This window comes from Accipiter gentilis, chromosome 21, assembly GCF_929443795.1.
Source record: "Accipiter gentilis chromosome 21, bAccGen1.1, whole genome shotgun sequence".
Lineage (NCBI taxonomy): Eukaryota > Metazoa > Chordata > Aves > Accipitriformes > Accipitridae > Astur > Astur gentilis.
Genome location: NC_064900.1, coordinates 6,424,987 through 6,447,064, shown reverse-complemented (window position 1 = coordinate 6,447,064; position 22,078 = coordinate 6,424,987). Strand labels below are relative to the sequence as shown.

Sequence of the window (22,078 nt, the reverse complement as noted above, 5' to 3'; positions counted from 1 at the left end):
GTATCAACCATTCTCAAATACCATCTCCCTTTCCTGGTATATAATCAAGTGGACCCCTTGAAAGGGACCAGTGAAAATTACCTCTATTAAAAGGTTACTGAAAACCTTTAAACTGCTCTACTAGCAAGTGCGTGAACATGATCTGTGGGTGCAAGGGCATGTCAGAGGCTGACTTTTGTGTTGATCATGTCACTTTTTACAAGCTGACGCTCTCCTGGAAGACAAAAATAAGGAGTTATTGAATGATTTAATGCTTCAGACTTCAGCAACAAAAGGTTTCTAGCAGCATGGACATCCTGCTATAAAATGCATCAAGAAGAGCTTCTAACCATAGTTAGTCTCAGTAGGCTGCAAGAAAAGAAGGAAGATGCTAAATCCCTTGGCTTTTCTCCTGCCTTAAGGAGGATGGAGATAAGCGTCAGATTAAAGTGAGAGAATCTCTTCTGTTTTCCAATTACACAGATACAGGCCTACCGCAAGCCAGAAAATTTTCAGTAGCCAAAATTTATGACCAAATCGGCTATATGAATATCAGATTAGAGGTTTAACCAGGAAATACAAGTCTAATTCTTTCCTCAACCGCATGACAGCTACTTGTCAGGGTAAATTAGCAAAGGACTAGCCTATTTCTGACTAAAATACATAGTCGGGGTAACAGTGTTTCTGTGAGACCCGCACCCCTTCTGCAGTGATGCCAATGGAATTCTGCAGCCATTTCCCCTCCTTCCCCTCCCCAAAGAGGATGTTACGGAGCTAGTATGGACAAAAAAGAGATGTTTTAACATAGCAGATCACTAGATTATACTCTACCATGCTAGTGCAGGTTTAAAGGATGTCTAGTTCAAGCACAGTGATTACAGAAAGCAAGTTCTTTACAGATGTGCAGCCAGCAAAAAGACTGTTGCATTTCTGGATTTTTTTTGATATAGCCACTGAAAAAACCCCCTTCCTATAGAGGTTAGTATTCCTGATTATTATACAGACTTGAGAAACCTCTGAAGGTTTTGACTGCAGCAAAAGTTTGTAACTGTCAAAAAAAATAATAATCTATCAGTCAGTGGCATTCCATGAAGTTAGAGCAATGCACCCCTATTTTTCTTTGGTCATCACACTACAATTTCAAAAGATAAACCGCCATCCTCTGTGTGCTTCAAGTCTGAAACACTGTATATGTGAAAATTCATCTGGCAGACTCTTCTGAAATCGCAGGCTTCTGGGATGAGCAAATGGGTACAGTTTTCTTTTAACTGTTTTTTGAACCCCATGTGTTGAGAGAAAACAACAGAATGGAAATTGCTCATCAAAATGTTAACTTGTGGCATGGCAGAGCCCCAAAGCAGGTGTGTGGCATGCCATTCCCTTCGCTGACATGCCTACCACATGGCACCCAATTCTGCCACCTCCATCCCTTCCTTTTGGAAGCCCTCCTCCTGCAAAAAGCAAAATGAGACTTGACACCGAGTCTAGCACAGAAGCGGTGTGACCTTTCAGAGAGCAGGCAGTTTGGGAAAACCTTCATTTAGGATAATCCATCACGGAATTATCCTTTGGATTATTTGTAGTGACCACAGCTCTTCCAGCCCAAACATAACCGTGTTTCAGCTAATACTTTTGCTTTTAGGAGCATATCTAGTCAGAAAAATAATATGATCTTGCTAATTCAAGCTAACAGCTAGGATGCTGACCTATCGCAAATAATTGAATTTTTCAAATTAACAAACACTTGAACAGACAATACAAAATATAAATAAATAAAGGATAAAGCATCACAGAGCATAGTTTGTTCATTTATTTTGACAACTGTTTATGTTTAACTTGTGAAAATACTTTACAGTCTACAAGTAAAAGTGCTGTGATGAACTTTCTAAAAATAGTGCAGGCTTCATCATCTCTGAATGAACGTCTATCCCTGTATCTTGTAGCTGGAACTGAAAGCTACTCATGGAGAAGTTACCCTATAAAGGTGACTGAGAGTTTCAGAGAAAATATGGGAGAACAAATGTTCTTTTTGACTTGTTCTTTATTCTTCACAGTGTTCTGTGTACTTGGACATCACAGACAGAAGCCAAAAACTGTTCTATGTCTCCTGGATCCTTTAGCCCTCTGCGAAACCTGGGTGAAGGATCACTCATTTTCCCCAAATGTCTAATGACAAACAAAATATTGTGTCCGGGTCTCTGGTATCCACCTCCATTTGCCTTGTGCAGGGCCTTGTCAGACTTTCACAGGGGTCTCAATCTGATATGCTAAATTTCAGCCGCTCACAACATTCTCACAACCAGGTTTTAGATACAGAGATGGATTTGAAATGCAGCTGCCCATGGGCCTAGATTAAAATTTCACTTGCTCCAAAACCCCACATTTCTAAAGATACTACCCAGAATTCTAGAAGTCACTTTTGAAATATGAGCTTAAGGATATAAAATGTTTATCTTTACAACCTTTTTTCCCCCCTCTTAAAATGCAAGAAAGTGTTCTATTTTTCTAAGGCATAAAGACAAATGTTGCTCCATAAACTAGAGAGCAATACTCTTCTTCCAGCCGCTTCTTTGTCTTTTTCTCCCACAAAATACAATGAAAACATAGCATACCTTATTAATATTATTTGAAAAGAAGCTATCAAGCCTGTGCTACATGCGTATTTGTCTCAGGTAGATTAATCTATCACTCCCTTCTTATGCAAAGCACTGAACTAACAGTTCACCAGTTTTGTTACTGCCTTTGTTCAGCGCGGCCCAGAGGTGCCAGAGATCACCCTGATGCTCTCTTCTGGAAGAGCACATGAAGTCCTAACACGCTTCTCCGTAGGGTCCAAGGGCCTCTGCATTCCCACCCAGGCAATGCATCTTCCCTCTGCTTCTGCTTTCGTGCAATGGTCTTTCCCCATGGGTTTACACTTCCTTTTCCCAGCTAGAGAGAGAGCACAACAATCACCTGAAATGGGGAACTTCTGAGGTTTCAGAACAGAAGGAAATCTCCCTGTGAAAAGGTAATGGCACAAAGGAAGTTTCAGAAAATCCTGATAATGCCAAGTGAGTTATCAGGCTGCAGGAAAGCCTGTGGGCTACAGTAGCCCTTCTTTGGTGGCCCGGGTATATTTGCTGAATTCAAGTTTTCTCTTCGAAACGGCAGTATGAACAACTCCTGTTCCAGGTGGCAAAGAAGAGCTGCCACGCCAGAGCACGCAGACGTGGCACTCTTTCCAAATCTTCAAGAAAAAGAAAGATTGGAGCAAAAATCCGCACAGATTCTCTTCTTAAAGAAATGTGAACTCTCAACTATTTTGGCCGCTAGGTTCCAGCAGCTGCTGTTTATTCCTTTCACCCACAGAGTGAAAGCTGAAGAACAAAAGGCTGAGGACAGAGTATTGCGAGCGAGCTGGCACGAGTCAAAGAATTACACTGAACGTAAATAGCCTAGAGATGAAGAGGGAGGTTGGTAGTACACATTATGCTGATGGCACATTTATCTACCGCACTACAGGGGTGACTGAACAGGCAACAGTCAGGGGAAGCACCCATTGACTGGACTGGGCTGGAGAAAGGTGGAGGGCTTGACCAAAATGGTTGCACAAAGCATTCCTAGGAAAATCTAACGCAGCAGTAACTGTCGTTACCATATCTATTACAGAGTTAGTGTAGTTTACTACTCGGGTATTGTATTCAGAGGTGAAAAAGGGGCAGCTCTTGCTATGTGGACAGCACTGACGGGATTTTCAGGCTTGCCATTTTCCTGTGGCCAGAGAGGTAAATAACTCACAGATGTAGTTTGATTTCAGCCATGGGATGGCAAAGGGAGAAGTCATAGCTCCACAGATATTCAGTTGCTCCACTGGCAGCCTCAGTCTTTCCTTTCTTCTCAGGATGGAATTTATTATCATAGCTCTGAGCTCTGACTTCATTCTTAGTGGCTGATTTTGTGTCCAACTGTCTCTTTGCTGGCTGCTCAGACTAGGTAGGGGGTATTGCCCTAGAGGATCATGCTGTTTGAGGACAATAAACAGCTCTAAAAATTAATTATTTTTCTTTAACCCCCACCTCCTCATTATCATTTTGCAGTGGTAAATACAAAGTGCAGATAAGCAGTGAAAACAGAAGATGTGAAGTACCCATGACAAAACACAGAAGCATTAAAGTGACGCTCCCTGCCTTCTTTACTTGGACCTGAAGTTAGCTGACATGCTAGAAATCATAAAACTGAAAAGCAAAAGTATATTCAGCAAAAAAGTGATTTGATCCTTTTTAAAGATTATTCATAGCCTACATTGCACTGGAGAACCTAAGTCCCCAGGAGTTGCTGGGATACATGCCGTGTGGGTTTCGAGGAGGATACCAACTTCATACTATCAGCTGAGCTGCATTAAGAGCTGTCTGATGCCCAGTGGTCTAACAGCATGACTTCTCAGGGTATGCAATGCCGATCAACCCATCCCTAAATTTGGTGGGCACGATCTTCCTGGTGCAAAGCTCACTCACACCCTCAGCATTATCGAGGCAAAACTCAAGAATCTTTTCTTCCCTATGACTCTTTTAAGAGAGAGATGTGCCTGTCCTTAGAGGAAATGCTGGGGTGAAAATGTCTGACTATTATTCAGTATTTTCCTGAAATTTTCCAGTGCTGCTCTTACTCAGGATTAAGTTCTACTTTATTTTGTTGTACCAACAAACAAACAACAAATCCAACCCCAAAGCATTTAGTCTAAATCCACTGGAGTTTTATTGCACTGCTGCTTAAGTGGGAACAGACCTCAAATGCTACTTCTCCCTTTCTGAAAGCAGAAGACCTTAGCACTTGAGCTCAGAAGCTTGACCATTAATTGTTTGTATTGCAGAGCCTATGACATACTTAAGTAGCTGAGCACAACAATAAACACAATAGCCAGTTCATTAAATCATTCTTTGTTAAGACTTTCCAAAGCTTTGGGCTTAAGCCTTTTAAAATTGAAATCATTACGCTATTTTTTTTAAACAAATGAGCAAACATAACTCACACAAAAAGGGAAAAGAACAACAGAGTCTTTGATGTATGCATCATCACTGTGATGCCTCGCTGAGATTAAACTATATGTCTAACACGGCTAAGAGGTTTCAGCAGCTCTTTCCAAGGAGAAGCTGAAATCAGGAAGGGCTATAAAGTGCTGCCGTTGCTGTCACCTCTCCTGCAACAGCTTTCCTTGGCCTGTCACATCACGAGAGAGGCTATCAATAAACTTGGTAGAGTGGTGTTTGCGGTCCCTCTTGTGTCTGTAAGATCCTGTCAAAACCTTGACTTGTTGATGCACCCTGCCAGGCTCTGAGGATGACTGCAGATGACAAAAAGTGGAAGTAGGAATGGAGGTTTGCTGCCTTGGGCGAGTTTGTTCTTCTAATGCCACGTGCTAAGATTCCAACTCAGAAAAATGGAGCCAAACTATTCACAGCCTTGCAGGTATTAGGCAGGCATTTTACACAAGGCTATTTAGATAAGGCTGAAATACCTTAATAAAATGCTACTGTGATGAGCGCACTGAATTATGCTCCTTTTGAAATAAAATCACAATCCTCACCCCTTCTTTTGCCACACAGCTCTGGCTGCCTACAGCTCGTTTCTCCTCTCCGTGCCAACACTGCAGCCGCACTGCAAAAGAACTCTGTTTCTCTTTCTCCTTAAAACAATCCTGCACCTTTTCTCACGTCGTATGTCATAGGCAGAATCTCTACCTTTCCCCTCCTGTAAATACCTTTAGTATATGAATTCACACACTATTAGCATGAGAACATGTTCTAATGAAAGCAGAAGAGAGAAGCAGAGCTGAGCAAAAGACTTAGAAGAAATTGCCACCTATTTTCCCCCACTGTTGCTACTATCTGCTCTTTCCCATTCCTCAGCTGTGTTGGTTTGTGATGTTTGGTGTTACGGCCGTGCCGGACCAGGAGCCAGCTTCTGGTGGGTGCCGAGTGCCGCCTGTTCCTGATCGGGTTGGTGAAAGCTGCCAGCGCGTGGTTTCCTTTCTGGAGTTGTCCCCTAGACTATAAGCAGTTCAGGGCTGGGCAGTGTTGCTTACGGGCTTGTGAAGTGGCATGTTCCTCTTTGGGAATAACAAATACAAACAATAATGGGTATGTTCAACATCCTATTCTATCAGACCATTAAATGGCTTTCTTCCGGTTTTTACCATTTCTTACAATTTCTGCCACTATGAATTTTAAGACAAAGCTCATGCTGATACGGGAAGTTACAGAACCGTGGCTTGGCAGAGGACTCCTGCTCTGTGGCATACCAACCTGCAAGGCAGTTCCTCCTGAGAAGAGGAGGGTGAAGAAAAAAGGTGGTGGGAGGAGAAGGAGGCAAAGCCCAACTTCCTTTTCCCCACGTAAGGTACCTCAGCCGGAGCAGAGGGCTTGCAAACTACCTGCCTAGGACAGTTGTGGCCTCAGATCTAAGACAAGGCTCGCCTTTCTGTGCAGACACAAAGCACATACAGCTTTAAAAAAAATGCATAAATGAATTGAGAGTTAAAAACTGCTAGAGAATACTCCCTGGGATTATCTGTACTATCAAGACAGGAAAACTTTGCAGATGCTACTGTCTCTCTAGAGGAATAAATGCTTGCATTTTAATATTCTCAGCAGCTGGTTCCTGTTGAATGCCATCAGGATGATTCAGCCACCCACCAGGAACACCAGTAGCAAGTGCACACACACAGAAATCTGCAAAACTTTCTGCTCCCGATGCCAATGCTGTTACTTTGGCGGGGTCTGATCTGTATTAGCTATTCTTCATTATTACCAGTAGCAGGTTTAACTTCACCGGGATGGGGAAAGAAACCAACCAGTCCCTGGTGCTGCCCTAATCAATCCAACCGTCTGCCTCCTATCAGTAACGCTTCCCACAATCCACATCCTTAGCAGCTTACTCTGTGGTTACCTCATTCACCTTCAGCCTCGCCACAAGTAACATACCTCTCCTGTCAGCTCGTCCCTTCAAAGCGATGCTACAGGCAGTCTGATGTCCTTCCCCCTACACGGCTCAACATCTGATGAAAGGGACATCACCTTATAACATACTTGGTTTCTACATGAGACTTAAATGCAATAGATTACTTCCTCACACTAGCTGATGATCAATTTATGTCTAAAAATATGAGGTCTGCTATCTCTCCCCATTTTTTAAAAAATCAACCTCAGTGATGTTTGTCTGTGGTCTGTGGACCACTTCCAGGTGTTTTATGGAGGTGCATCTGTCTAGCAGCAATAATGAAGCATTTACTTTTCCTCAAGCGGCAATGTTTCCTGACAGTTGTCGACCGGGTCAAATCACTCAAGGTTTCCTCTAATCCCACTGGGACAAATTTCTGCCTCTCTTTTGTCTGGCATTTCTTGGAAGTAGACTAAACTGTGATGCCAATCTGCAGAACCCAACCTGGAGAGGACAGAAACTACAGAAGACGGAACTAACCAGCATAGTCACTCAGCGATTGGGGGACCCGTGACTATAGATCTTATAGTAGGGAAGGAGTCTTTCAATTCTAATTCATGTGATGACGGACAGCCAGAGAGCAAAAATAAACAGCTCAAATGCAAAACGGTGGGAAAGTAAGAAAGCAGCTGCACCCATCTGGTCAATAATGCCCACTGAAGTTTTCCTCAGCAACGCAGGTGGACAGCAACACAGTATCAACACCTAGTCTAAAATTATGGGGTTTAATTCCATCATCACAGGCCATCCTAATTTCACCATTATTCAATGTTTGGGGGGGGGTGTGGGGTGTGTGGAACATGCCTTCAACATGGAGATAAATGTTAGCTCAGACCAAGCCAGCAGCATTGGCCCTTCCGCAGGAACAACCCCAAATACTGGTGCTATACATACAGGTAACTCCTCCAGTAATCTCTCAAACAAATGAAAGAAATGTAGGTTTATTACCTGTGCCAAGTTGTTCTAATGTGGAAAACAAGCCAAAATAGAGAAGTCAGAGATTGTGCATTGAGTAAGTGACAGAAACATTATGAACACAAGTGTTCTCATGTCAGATCCCTGATGTACCCATATAGCTTGTGACACCTACTGCTGACTGCAATGATATTCATCCTGATGAGAAGTGATGCTATCATATTCCTTACTTGCTTCACAAAGAATATCTTCAAGAAGCTGTGTCATTTCCAGAATCCAGAGTGGTCCCTACCATGATCTCACCTTAAATCAACAAAGTTACGGAGCTGCCACTTGCTCATTCTAATGAGTGAAACAGTTAAGTGCCATTCAGAGTCAGCCAGGAGTCTGCATGAATATGGAAAAGAGAGGCAGGACGGCAGCAGAAAGTGAGAGAATAATCTTTTATACGGAATTAAAAAGGGGGGGGGGGGAATTTTAACTGTTTCCACAGTTTTCTGGTATTTCATCTCATGTAAAAAAGGAGAATTAAAATTCACGAAATTAAAATCACTAAAAATCAGGGAGTTATTTTCAATTAAAGAATAAAAACAGTGTTTTGCGCTTTTTTTCTGCCTTGAAAAAAGAGTAAGAGAAAAAGAACAATCTCATTTCTTTTACTTTTCTTTTTTTTTTTGCAATCGATAATGAGGTTTTTCTGACCAATTCTTCCAGTAAGCTATCTCATTGGATGCGATGTGGCAACAAGGATCTGTTACCCATTGTGGTTTCAGGGCTGAGAATGGATTGGATTGTCTTCTCTGTTATTTTAGCCCCAAAGTATATTTTAAATAGCCTTAAAGAGAATGAAAATTCTTCTCATACCAGCGACAGGGAGAAATGGCTTTAGAAATTACTTTCATGTTTCCAACAGTTTTTGTTTTTTTCTCCTTCTGAGTAATTTTTCTTTTCTTTGCTTGCACAAATGCAAGGGGATAGCCTTGTTTGAAAGATATTGGAATACGACACTTGGTGATCCATCAATCAGCAAGAATACCCAGATATGTGTTTCTAGTAAGCACTGAGTGTCATGGACTTTACTTCCAGCAGTGAGTGTTATGGAGTTTACTTCCATGCACTTCATTCAAATCAGACAAGTCAGCCATACAAAGCCAATTTGAAGGGCTGGCTTTTTTTTGCTTCTTCTTTAAAAGCACGTATCTTCTTAAAAGCTAGTCTGACTGGTCCAGACTGGCACCATTTCAGTGCTTGGCCTACAATGGCAACTTAGAAATTATCTTTTATCTTACCCTATTTTCCCAAATTGGTTAGGACTAGGAATGTGTTTTGAAAAGAAAATCAAAGTCCTTCAGAAAAATATTTTTTCTTTCTTAGTAGAAACCAACCAGAATTTTGCCTCAGCCAAAGGATTTTATCAAGATTTAAGAGGAGACCACTAATACCTTCAAAGTGCAAAGAACTCATTACACTCTCACTCAGCGTTCTTGTAGCATCAGTGACAAGCATTATCAGAGTTATTTCACAGGTAAAAGGAGACAGGAGAGAAATGATACAACATCTGAAGGGAAGATGCAAGAATTCTTCATACTGAACTGCTTGCAACCCAACGATAAAGGCAACCTTGCCACTTGCGCCTAATGATTTCGTAGCGTTTTACAGGCCATGTTGATCCCATCTTCTCAGCTGCCCCTGAGACGGGAAACCACCGGCTGGTTTTAGAGTTGTTTGGAGTAATCTGAAGCCAGGGGGTTAAGTGGCCAGTCCCAGGCAGCACTGTGAGCGGGCAGCGGGTGAGGAACATGTCCAAATCACGATGTCCCAGCCACCAGAGCAAAGAGAGGTACTGCTCTGGAGAGGGCTGGAAGAGAAACAACTTGAGAAAACTAACAGTACACTTACCCTAAGAAAGTTTTACCCTCTTCTTTGTTCTTTTGTCGGTAGGAAAAAAAAAAAAAAAAAAAAAGCTATGTGTGTCAGAAGAGCTTTCTCTCGCCTAATTAGGCCTCCCTTTCGTTATGCCCTGAACATTGGAGTTTTAATCCTGAGCACAGAGGGGCCTTGGGCAGAAAATTTGGCCAGTCTTTTTCACAAAGTCTGAATGTGTTCAGACCTTTCAAAACTGTACCAGCCCCTCTCTAACCTTAAGATTAAGCAGTACATTTTCAAAGCCATAATGAGCTAAGCCCGCTGGCCTCCTGTGAGATAGGAAACTACCCACTGCTTGAGAAGCTGTGGTCCATAGTACCCAAGGTGAATTACTGCTACTTTTTGTTACACTCTTAACATAATCTGATATTCCCCATTTGTCCTGACCTTATTGACCACAGCAGACTACATTTGTTTCTCTTTTCTGTCCTTTAATAGCTTTACAATGCTTCTCTTTTCACACTACTTTCTGCGTCTAGTCTCAAGACCTTTTCTCTTATATTCCCATCTCCTTCCCTCTTTACAGCTGGATCGTTGCCTTTTCCCACATACCTCTTTCATTTCTGCCTCATCTACTTGGGAAGAAAAAAGAAACCCACTGTTGCTGCATACTGCTTCTCTTCTCTATTCACCCATTTCTTCTGCCATCAATAATTCCTCACGTCTCACTTCAAATTCCACTACTCACCTTCCTGTGCCTTCAAACTGTACTCTGGGTGTCAAAAATTCACCACCAATCAGCCAGACCAGCAAAGTTTATTAATACCAAGCATGGGGAGAAGATTTCTGACAGTAGAGGGCTCCTTAATACATCAGACAAAGGCATAGCTGAAGTTAGTCCAATTCAGATTCAAATGATGTGATATGGACTGTAAAACCTTCAGGATAATTGTCTTAAATATGTGGTCATTCCCTTACTTAAATGCTTTAAGTATCTGAAAGATATGTTCTAGCTCACCAGAAGATAAGAGCTTTAAGAAATTCAGTAGGCTTTACCACATGAAGGAAACTAGATAGGACTATCAGAAGGGCCCTTGCTGCTTGATCATCTCCAGAGGTGAAAAGGCAACAGTGTCCAATCTGTCTCTGACTCTGCTTGGCAGTCTCCCCTGTTGTTCCACCTGCTCGTAGATGTTGGATAGTTTGGGACAACTCCTTCCCTCTTCAGCCACAAGGATATTTCTCCCTGTCTGCGCAGGTTACCCTTTCCCAAGTCGGGGCTTCACAGCTTGCCTTAAAAGTGGTGACTGTGGGGATCTAAATGAATGTATTCCCCTACTACCCATCTGTACACAGAGAAAAACAGAGCAACTTTTACTTTTCAAGAGCCTTTTCTCGTTTTACTGCTCCAGCTTCTGCTCAGGGCTTTTCCAGACTGCCTCCAATAAACCTGACCTAGTTCTCCTTGGCTCACTGAGGTCCCCAGAAGCATCACTAAGAGCTCAAGATTAATATATTTTTTCTACTACATGTTCGAAGGACCTTAGCAGCCACAGAGCTGTTAGGCCCAAGACACATGAAGTTATCAATGACTCAATTTACACTAAATTACCATTTGGAAATTTATCTTCTTAATCAGTTCTATGAGAATATACAGTCACGTCTTAACTATGGTGCAACTGACAGGTATGGAACCAACCAGCATCGAATACGTGGACTTTTCAAGGTCTGTTTAAATTCAGTCTAAACTGTGGGTTTATGGCATCGCAAAAATTTACTGAAAAAACATGAGTTAATATTTGTCCAGTTCTTTCACATGAAAAGTGCTGTTACCGTTGTCAAAAAGTCTACTGTGGGCTTAAGTAGCTGTGAGAATGCAAAACAGTTTAAAAAGTGAATAGCTTTCGTAACTAATAGCAAGTAGGCAATATAACAGATGGCGACTCACATGAAAGATAAACCACATCTTAATAACAATAACTTACATTCAGAGGGGTAATGTTTCCTAGGGGTTAGAGCATGGGACCGGGATCCAGGATTCCCAGGTCATCCTCCCGGCTCTGCCACTGACTGGCTGTGTGAACTTAGAAAAGTCACTCAAAAAATCTCTGCCTCAGTTTCCTCATCTGCAAAATGGATATAGTTCTTACAAATACCACCAGACCGCTGAGGGGGAAGAGGCCCAAGCCGTTAGTTTTTATAACAAGCATTTTGAGACAAATGAAGGTATGGAAAAGCGGTGTTTGGTGGTGCCATTATTCAGCCATTGATCAAATTGCAAAGTGGTTACTCTGCTCAACACTGAGCTAATACAGCCGTCCCTGGAGTGAGCGGTGGCAGCTGCCTAACTATGCTCCATACCTTTATGGCATGGTTCAGGCCGGGACGTATTGCCCTACGCAACCAACACTTCAGAGGGAATTCAAGGAGGCCAAATACAATTACCTTAATTGAAATTTGGCCAGGACGTTATGCAATCTTTAACAACTGTCTGAATCTCTATTTTGTATCTCCGACAAAAGGGAGCACCTACGGCTCTCCAGGTTCCTGTCATCATTAGTTGGCACATTACTTCATTTTGATCAGAAACAAGATTGCTTCTCACTCGCTGACTTGCTTTGTGCAGCTCTACAGAGTTTCACAAAGGTCCTCCAAAGCAAGCACCAGAACAGTCTTATGCTGTCTGACATGAGCATAATACAAAATGAATAGGCTGCAAATAAATGTTCCCTTTGCTTTCCACTATATAACAACTTTTTTTTTTTTTTTTTTTTTGTATGAGTGATGGCTTGAATTTTTAACTGCGTGAGTAGCAGAGAGTCTACTCGGAGAGGGTCCATTTTTGCCATGCTTGCCAGGCAGAGATTTCCCCCTGACTTTGGTGAGAATTTCATGAAAACACAAGTTAGAGAATTGGACCAGGAGGGAAAAAATGGTTATAGAGAGGAAGATTCCTTGTAGGGTACACCCTGGTGCTTCAGCAATGTGCAGACAATGGCACAAACTAAAGCCTGAAACCAACTTGCTAGCTTGTCTCATCAGTGGGGAAGGCTGCCTCAGATCAGCTCTGTTTTGCTCTCTCCATCTGTATAGGGTTGTTGTGGCACTGATAATTTTCTGTCGCTTCTGAAGATTGTGGGGATATATTTCAACGAGTCAAAAAAAAAAAGTCACAAAAAAAAAATATAAAAAGAACAGCTGATTTCACTGAAGACGACTCTGGCATCTTCCTACACAGAATTTTCACTGGTATTTCCTGATTCTCCAGCCAAAGAAATCATCACTAAACCCTTTTTTTCGGGGAGGAGGGAACAAAAATTATTTCTCACGCTAGCTCTTTAGGCTTTATGGGATATGTAGTTGAGATTAACATGTCAAAGAGTTTTAGGAGCCCTATTCAGAGGACTGCCTAAAGAATATTATATGTAACTGACTTAACTGCTCTCCAGATGGTCAAAACTGAAAAGGCCATCTGAGCAAAATCAAGTTTTGGAAAGTGCCATGAGAAATTTTACCCAGAGTATGTGGATTCTGCTTCAGTAGAAACAGAATTACTCTGATTTATTAATTATTTTTTTTTTTAAAAAGTCTTAAGTTCATACCAAGAAATGTCTGGAAATCCCATGTTGTTATTTTCAAAAGTGATGAGCTCAAATCACAAAATCTGGATCTGGATGCCTAACAGTGCCAGAAGTTCAGGAGAGTTTGGACCGACAAGGCTGGCTCAGGCAAGTGTTGAGTGTTTTCCCAGGATTTTTTGAAGGCCAATACAAGGGTTTCAAAGAGGAGAGAGGCATGTGCAACATGGCAGAGTTACAAAAAAACATCGCTTGGAATTTCCTGGGTTTTGCGAGATTAAAATTGTAAGTCTAATTAGTTTAAGGAAATTAGCTCTTTATAATTTTCGTTTGGTACTGAAGAAACCAAAAAAATTAAAAATAGAATGAGAATGCAAAAATTAATGGGTTTCAGTAATTAGTTAATCAGAAAATGCTCCTGTCTTAGTGTGACTGTCCAACACACATTAAAAAAGAAAAAAAAAGAAAAAAGAAAAAATAACCATGACTTTCCTCATACTTTCCAAAATAATATAAGCCTCACCTCTGAGCTTGGAACAACTACTTGACATTTCAACTCAGCTCATTTTTTAGTGGTAAGGCACCGAAATCGGTGTTTAGGTTGAAATACCATCTCACCATAATATTAATCCAGACACAGAATAAATACATGCATCTTGGCAAAAATAAACCAGAATTTGTTCCTCCTACTGGCCACATCACATTTACATGAGTTGCATGCACTAATGAAATGTTAAATGGAAGGGAAACCTCTTCTGAGAGCAGACCTTTTCACCAAGTGCTGAACTGGGGCTCTCTGACATCTGAAAGCAGCAGGACAACTTATTACGCTGTAGGAAAAGGCATTTCTCTTGACAGTGGTGATCCAGTCTGAGGCCCCACAAACCACACACTGGTGCACTAAAGAGACATGTGTTAGACAAGCTGTTTTGTCCCTTGGCTATCACCCTCCCGAGCGCTGAATAGATCCGGATTGGGCTGGCTTAGAAAAAAAGTCAGATGAAAGCAGTGAAGTTAAGCCAAGTCAAAAGACAACTTTGGTGCAATTCCACCGAGTCCAAGTTATGCTAACAAAACTTCAGCAGCGACGAGCCTGGCCTTCTCTGCCCAGCCCAGAGCCACACTTTCAGACATTAGCTGCAGCGCTTGGCTTTCAGCTTTCCGCAGCTCGTCACCGTATTTATTTAATGAGGTAGCTAAATATGTATTTTATCATTATTTGAGCTTATAATAACTTTGAAACAGAATAATCTACTCGGCAGAGATGAAGTCAAAGAAGTTTGAGGAGAACGTTTTTTTTCTTTAAATAAAGACGCTGAGCAACAATCCACTGAAATGGCCGAAAAGTTGAAAGAAGCCTTTTACCTCGCACTTACATAGCTCTCGAGCTTCAGCCTTACCTTTGAGCTGTTTACTGATTGTCAAGTCAAGTAAATTCACAGGCAGCTACCAGAACGAGCTCACAAATAAATACCCACAGCTAGGACTGTTCAGAGCACTGGAGCGTGTGTAGAGTAACAGGGAACATCATGTACCGTGCATGAACAGCACGCAATTTTTAAACATTCGTAACACTAATTTCAAAACCAAATTTCTTCCAACAAAGTCTGTAATTCCTTCCTCAAGACCATGAATGTGCCTAAGCAGGAAACGTTAAAGCAAAGCTGGTTTCAAGTTGCTAGAGGAAGAGAGAAAAGGAAAGAAGCCTCGAAATGTTGTCTCTGGTCAAAGAGTCTCTTACTCCTCATTGAGATGACAGGCAAAAACTAAAGAAAAAGAAATGGTTTGCTGTTGAGAGAGAAGAAGAGATATTGGCAATTTTGTGAAGGAACTGGAGACATATACAAATAAAGTTTCAGACTGCAGGAGTCATCTCAACTCAGGTCCAGCATCTCTGCTACAGCCAGCGCGCCCCGCGTTCTCCAGAGGGACGCTGTGCTGTGCAAAGACACGTTCTGGGGTGTCTGGCTTCCAACACTGATTCAAGGGGATCACCCTAAATCCTGACGTTCTAGCTCTCTTTTTCATCAACCCTTTCTCAGGAAAACCTGCTCTGACTTCAGTGGGAAGGTGTCTCAGTTAGAAGAGAAATAAGAACCACCACCACCTAGCAGGGAGACCTCGATATGGTTCAACACACCTATAGTATGGCTGAAATACGGTTGTTTCTGGATTCCTAACAAACAAACCTCTAGTATGTATTTGCCTCACTTACAAGACTGCTTTTGTACACTGGCCGAAGTATACACCGGAGAGGAAATGTTAAAACTTATAGATCTTCAGCTGCGCTAATAGGAGTATCAGCACAAAATGTATACAGATCGCGTACACAAAATGCGCCCGTACTCCCCCCTGGAGCATGGCAACCGGCCCGCGCGCAGCCGGCTGCTGAACAGTGCAAGTTGGTGGAAGGACCGGCCGGCCAAAGCACCTACCTCTGACGGAAAGTGTCAGTAACTCCTTTGTGCCTCTACAGTGTAAACGGGATTTCGGCTTTGATGATCTTTCCGAATTCAGATGAAAAAACCACCGAGTTCCACAAAGATAGAGCAGTAATTACAGAGGGAGCTAAGTTGTGTAAAAAGCTCATTTTCTGGTTTGCTTGCCAAAGCATATTACAATTCAGGTTGCACAAAACTGAAGCAAACAAACAAAACCCCAAACACTTTAAATTCTTCCCCAAAAATCTCAATCTTCCCCCTTTGAACCCTCTCATTTTGGAATGTTTTTAACTCTCTCCCTCCCCCACCCCCCCTTTAAAAATCAATTCTTAACACTTGTCAAAATAAATCCTTAGTTCAAAACCAGAAATTAAAACATTGCATAGGAAAGAATCAAAACAAAACATTACCTCTCTTTTGGAAAGACAGACCTTTTTTCTTGCAACGATTTAATGCATTTGATAGCAATTCATTGTTTTTGTTGACGTGACTTTGCATTTTCAGGCAAAAAGTTTTGCAGTGGTGTGTATCTAAATAATGTATTGCTCAAGACAGCACAAACAGGGGAAAAAAGTCATCTCCCTTAACTAAAATGTAATTCAGTAACAGAAATATTGCTGCCATAAGGCTACTTGGCTATACACCTCCAATTGGTAGCTGCTGTCTGGCTCCCTCCATCCTATTATTAGGCACCAGCGTTCTGGTACAGGAAACTTTTATGGGTGGCGTACACAAAGCACGTCTGATTTCTACCTCGCGCTTCATCCTCTATTCCTTCAGCACAACCTTTCGTTTTCTTCCAGCCTTCACTTCCCCCCTTTGCTCACCTAAAGGCAGAAAAGCCCTGCATAGGGATCGCTACCTGACAGCTTTTCGAACTCGGTGAGGAGAAGGTGCCCAGACGAAAGAAAGAATAATAACCAGAGGAAAGTTTATGAAAGTGAAACGAACGGCGCGGAGTGGCAGGAGCGGCAGCAGGCAGCTCTGTACTGCTCCTTAGACTGACACAGGTGTATCCCAACTTCACCCACTCAGGCGGGAGAGACAGAGGGACACACACGAGTGCGTACGGACACGCTGAGAAGTGCCAGAAAGGGCAAAGGAAGAGGTAAAAGAGAGAAATAAAACCGAAAGGTGTTATTTATTTTTACAACTCGACAATGAACTTCAATTTTGGCAGAGGATTAAAAACAGCCCTGGGAAATGATTAAGGGCTTTTTATTTTTTCTTTTCTATAAAGCTTCAGCACAAAAAAAGAGATTATAAAAGGGATACGCTCGCACAGGCACACATAAAATAGGGGGGGAACTGGGGAGAAGGAAATGAAAGGAAAAGAAAACAAACAGCCTCCTAACAGGCCCATACTGCTAACGGGAGTCCAAATAAAGAGTCATATGATATCTGATAGTGCAGGACACGTCGCCAGGAGCTGGAGCGGATTGCCTGCAGGAAGAAAGAGCCAGTGTGTTACTGCTCAAAGAGCTTTTCTTTCCCCTTTTTTAATTTTTTTTTCCCTCTCCCTCTTTTCTCCTGTACTGTGAATGTGCTACTCTCAGGTCAGGTCCGCAGAGTCCCCGAAAGACAGCTATCATCTTTCTCCCTACTTCTGGAAGCAGTGAGAGCCACTGGAAGATGCCTTCTAGTTGAGATTGAGGGGGGCTAAAACTAGGTTTCAGCTCTGTTATATCCTCCCTGTACTGTCACCATCTCCACGGTTGCAGATACAAAATGCTCACAAAAAGCATGTTACATTAAAAAAAAAAGGGGGGGGGGGGGGGGTAGAAGAAAAAAGATTCAGACCGAAAAAAAATGAGACTGCTTATCCTATGGAAAACTTCAAAGGCCAAGTCCCATTTCTGTGCTCTTTTGTTTACTTTTCCTGTGATTTTTTTTTTTTTTTTTTTTTTCCCTTTTTGGAGAGTGAGAGAGCAAGAGAGAAAAGTCACAGAAAACATTCAGACCATGAAAAACATCAGGAGTTGGGAAAACTCTCCGGAAGAACGAGGAAAGCGAGGATTTTAAATAAAAGAAAGGCATTTGTAATTTGCCAAAAGTTCCTCTGCTCGTTCTGTTTGCCAACAGAACGACCAGCTCTTTTTGGTGGTCCATCCCTCTCCGTCGAGCATTTCACGTTAAACTGGGGAGCCCGCAAAGTACTTTCGACTCGACACTGCTGCTGCTGTTACCCAGGGAAATGCAGAGCACCTGGGTTACCTGCAGCCGAGGTACCTGGACTGGGAGCAGGGGACTTGAGGCCACGACGACCCCCCAGCTTCTGCTGGGAAAGCTGTGCCCACCACAGCTTTGGCGAGGGAAGAGCCCCGGCTAACGGAGCCGGAGGGGTGCAAGCCCCCAGCCTAGGTACGGGTACGAAAACAAAACTGTGTTTTCACCGGCCGTTTCACTTGTCGCGGACGGTTTCCCTTCACTTTTGCGAGGGACGGGCTGTATCCTGCAGGACTTTTTGCCACTGTAGGGTAGTGGCACTCCTAAAGCAGTGCAGGCAGAGCCCAAGGATGGATTTTCCCCCCTTCATCACATGAGAATATGTAAATGGACTAATTCTCCGTGTACACTTACACAATGCATAGATGTTGCTTAAAAACAATGCCATAGATACACATGCTATACCTATGTAGCTGTAACAGATAACCTCTTCCGAGGGAAACCTGCAGCATGAATATAAAAATCAAGGTATTGTAGTAATAATGCCCTGCATCCAGAAACAATCGTTGTAACTCTGTAATAATCTGATCTAGTTCTGTATATTGTGAGCTTCTGATTTTTTTGGAGGGGGGGATATAATATACAGCTTCCTCTCTTTTCTGTACCACTGCTGTATGATGCAGTTTTTAGATTGGTAATTTGTCAAAGCCAGGAAAATACAAATCAATAAAGGAAGGCAGGCAGAATTTGGCTAAAGAAAGCACTTCCTTAAGCTACTGAATCTGCAACAGTAAATATTCTCAAACATCCTAACCATTGTACAGGAGACCCTGTAGAGAAGATACCCTGTATGTTATACACTGTATGCAATAAAATTCCAATCTAAACGTCTCCTTAAATGTGATGTGTTATTCCCTTCTATATTACGTGTGCCTTTTCCACGTAGAAATAGACAAAGAGTGTATCTATAAGAAATACATTCAGAAGAACAAAAAATCTACAGTGCAAGGAGGTCTATCCTGAAATCCTCAATTTGGGGCTCGATTAAAGAACCAAACTCAGAAGGTGAAATGGAGCCATTTGAGAGAGGGTCCCACCGAACAGGAGGAACAAGCAAACAAACAAACAAACAAACAAAAAAATCCCTGAGCTCTGAGTAATCATTTGAGCTGCCAATGAGAGGTGACTTTTAGACAGATGGTCAGGGAAAAGCTGGGTCCGTGGACACAGACGTTAGTCCCCCATCTGTATTTTAGGATCCTAGCTTCAACAAGCCATTACCAACTTTTTTTCTAAGTGACAGAAAGTGAAAGATTTCTGTTCCCACTCATTTATTTCTTTTCTACCAAAACCACCCCATTTCCCTCTTCCCCCCCCCCCCAGTAAGAATCTGTTGTTTGATTTTTTAAGTAAACAGAAACTGTTTGCAGTATAACTTTTATGCCAAAAAAAAAAAGAAAAAAAAAGAGGCTAGGTAAGTTGGCAAAACAGCAATTGGATTTAAAGAGAGAGTTTAAAAAAAGGGAGAAAAGAATGACATATCAAACTCACTTGGTCTCGTCCCCCTTCCATTCCTGTTCTTATTAATTCCAAATTATAATTTGGAGGTAAGGGAACTGCATTTCCTTTCAATCTATTTTGTTGCTGCCACACATTCTGTGCTTTGCTTCTCTCTCTTTCTTTTTAGGAGGGGGGGGGGAAAAATCCCTAATAAAAATAGAAAAACATATCTCAGGCGTTAAGCTCGCTCTCCCCCTTCCTTTGTAAAGAACTCTTTGTTCTCTAGTGAAAATGCTGAAAAAAATCCCCGGGCTCCCTGAAACAAGTGCAAAACACTTAGAGGCTTTTGGGCTGGCGAGGAGCCAGAAACCCTCCCGCTGTCTGGTTAGGAAGAGAGGAAAGAGAGAGAGAGGAGAGAGAGGGAAAAAATTGGAGCTTCCTTTAATAGACATAGGAAGCAGGTCCTTTTTTTTTTTTTTTCCCCTTCCTTTTTTTTTTTTTTTTTTTTTTTTTTTCCTTTTTTTCAAAACTGGCGGTCAAGCGTTAAGTAACTCCCTGTCTAAATCCACCTGCTGGAAATGAACTTGGGTAACCCCCCCAGGGGTGCACAAAGAGGAGACACAGTAACACACTCCCGGCTCTTCTCCCACCCGCCCCCTCCCCGCTGCCCTGCTTCCATTCTCCCTGCTCCCAGCACACAAATGCCCACGGCTCGCGCTCCCCCTGCCACCACCAACCAACGTTCCAAAATAAACGCTCGCTCCGTCTCCTTAAAGAGCAAAGGGAGGGGGGGGGGGGGGAGAGAGGGGAAAAAAAAAAAAAAAAAAAAAAAGAAAAAAAGGGGGAAAAAAAAGAAAAAGCTTTTTTCCAGCTCGGCTGCGACAGTGATAAGGGGTAGGGAACATCTCATACCTGGTGTGAATGCTAATCAGCCAGGAGTTCTCCTTTTTTCCCAAGACAGGGAACTGTTTCCTTCCAAATTTATTAGAACCTCCTCCACTGCCTCTTTGAAAAACCTTCTTTGTCACCCTCTTCCCAAGTCCTGATACTTCTTTAAAAAAAAAAAAAAAATGGCTTCGGAGCTCCTTCTATTCTTGATATTGATTCTCTCTCTCTCTCTCTCTCTCTCTTTCTCCCTCTCTCTTTCTCTCTCCCCCCCACCCCCCCACCCCTCCTCCTTTCTCCTGTCTCTGTCTCTTCTGAGTGGTCTATTGATAAGTCCCTAGAGGCACTGGGTCAGCCTGCCCGTAGGAAACCAGACACAATGCACAAATCTCCGAGTGCCATTCTGCCATCAGCAAGCAGACCACGTTTAGGAGAGAGGAAAAAAAAAAAAACACACACACACACACACACACACACACACAGTAGAGCAAAAGACAGAGAGAGAGAGAGGGAGAGTGTGAGAAAAAGACTGATTGGAACAGGAGGGAGGGAGGGAGGGAGGGAGCGAGAGAGCGAGGGAGAGAGAGCGACACTGCCAGTCAGGTTAATCATCCCTACTTTAATTAGCTGTTCGGCTTAGACATAAAACAATTGAATTTGAATGATCTGTCAGTGGGCTCGGCTGAACCAAAGGGGAAATGCGAATATTACAAAAAAGACTGTTGGTGTATTCAGATAAGCTCGCCAGGAAAATCCTCAAAGGATATTAAAACTTACCACCGAACAAAAAAGTACAGATTCAAATGGCATTATACAGAGGCCCTCTCCAAAAAGCTGGGAGATCCCTTCCCTCTCTTTTTCACACCCCGCCGCAGCTCTCGCTGAAATAAACACCCGCGCCTTCCCGCAGCCTTCAAACGCTACCTGTCCTGCGGGGTGGGGAAGGGGCTGCAGGTTTGCCTGCTACTTCGGCTCGGGTAAAGCGAGAGCCCGCCGCCCGTCGCTTGAATTTTCCCGACAGATCACTGGAACGTTATGATTCTGGAACTACACAAGCTCCGAGAGCTCATCCTTGCCATGGATGTCTGCACAGATACACCGAGTACCTGCCGGGTAGGGATGGAGATGCTGTAAAAAGGCAATGCTGGGTATTGGGATAGACGAGTCCCAGGCACTGGGGAGGGGGAGAAGTTATACCCCCCAAAAGGTGGCAAAGCGCTCCATTCCTACCCTGGGCTGCAAAACAAAGTGCAGTTCAAATGGATGAATCCTGGCGATAACCAGCGCAGCGGCAGCGCTGCGTGGCGGGCAAGGCAGAGATTTATGACACTTCTGCAAAGTCTGCTTCTGAAAAGGTGTGGGGCCGGCGGCCTCAACCCTCGAGAGGGAAGGCAGCAGGTAACGCGCTGCTGTGAGAGGGAGCTGCCAGCGTGTTTAGCCCCTAGATGTCACCCCCTGCCCCGCCAGAACTTTCCCTTGTTCTTGCTGGGGACCTGCTTTGGGTTTCAGGGCACACAGGCTCTGATGTCCCCTCCCGAACGAACGGCAGCAAGGGGGGGTGCGTGCATGTGAATTTATTGTGCGAGGCAGGTATGTTCTCTGTGTTTTAAATACGTTCTCTGTATTTCATATAGGGTTGCAGCTACAGCAGTAAATCCGTAATTCCTGATCAGCTCCGTGAACATCTGCTGTATATAAACTTTTAAATGGGCACAGCTAACCTGCAAGCGTCGCTCAAAAGCACGGGAAGAAAATAGAGAAGGAATTCGC

The 22,078-nt window shown here is 42.9% G+C and overlaps 1 protein-coding gene across 3 annotated transcripts in view; it reads right to left on the bottom strand.

Moving 5' to 3' along the window:
• Positions 1-22,078, bottom strand: part of ZBTB20 (zinc finger and BTB domain containing 20) — a 458,636-nt gene that overhangs the window by 70,100 nt on the left and 366,458 nt on the right. The window contains exon 1 of one of the 3 annotated variants that reach the window (XM_049824983.1): positions 20,336-20,534. The exons of the other annotated variants lie outside the window; for them this stretch is intronic. The gene's annotated coding sequence lies outside the window, so the exon portion shown is untranslated. Of the gene's footprint in view, positions 1-20,335; positions 20,535-22,078 lie in introns of those variants that run through there. 3 annotated transcript variants of the gene reach the window in all.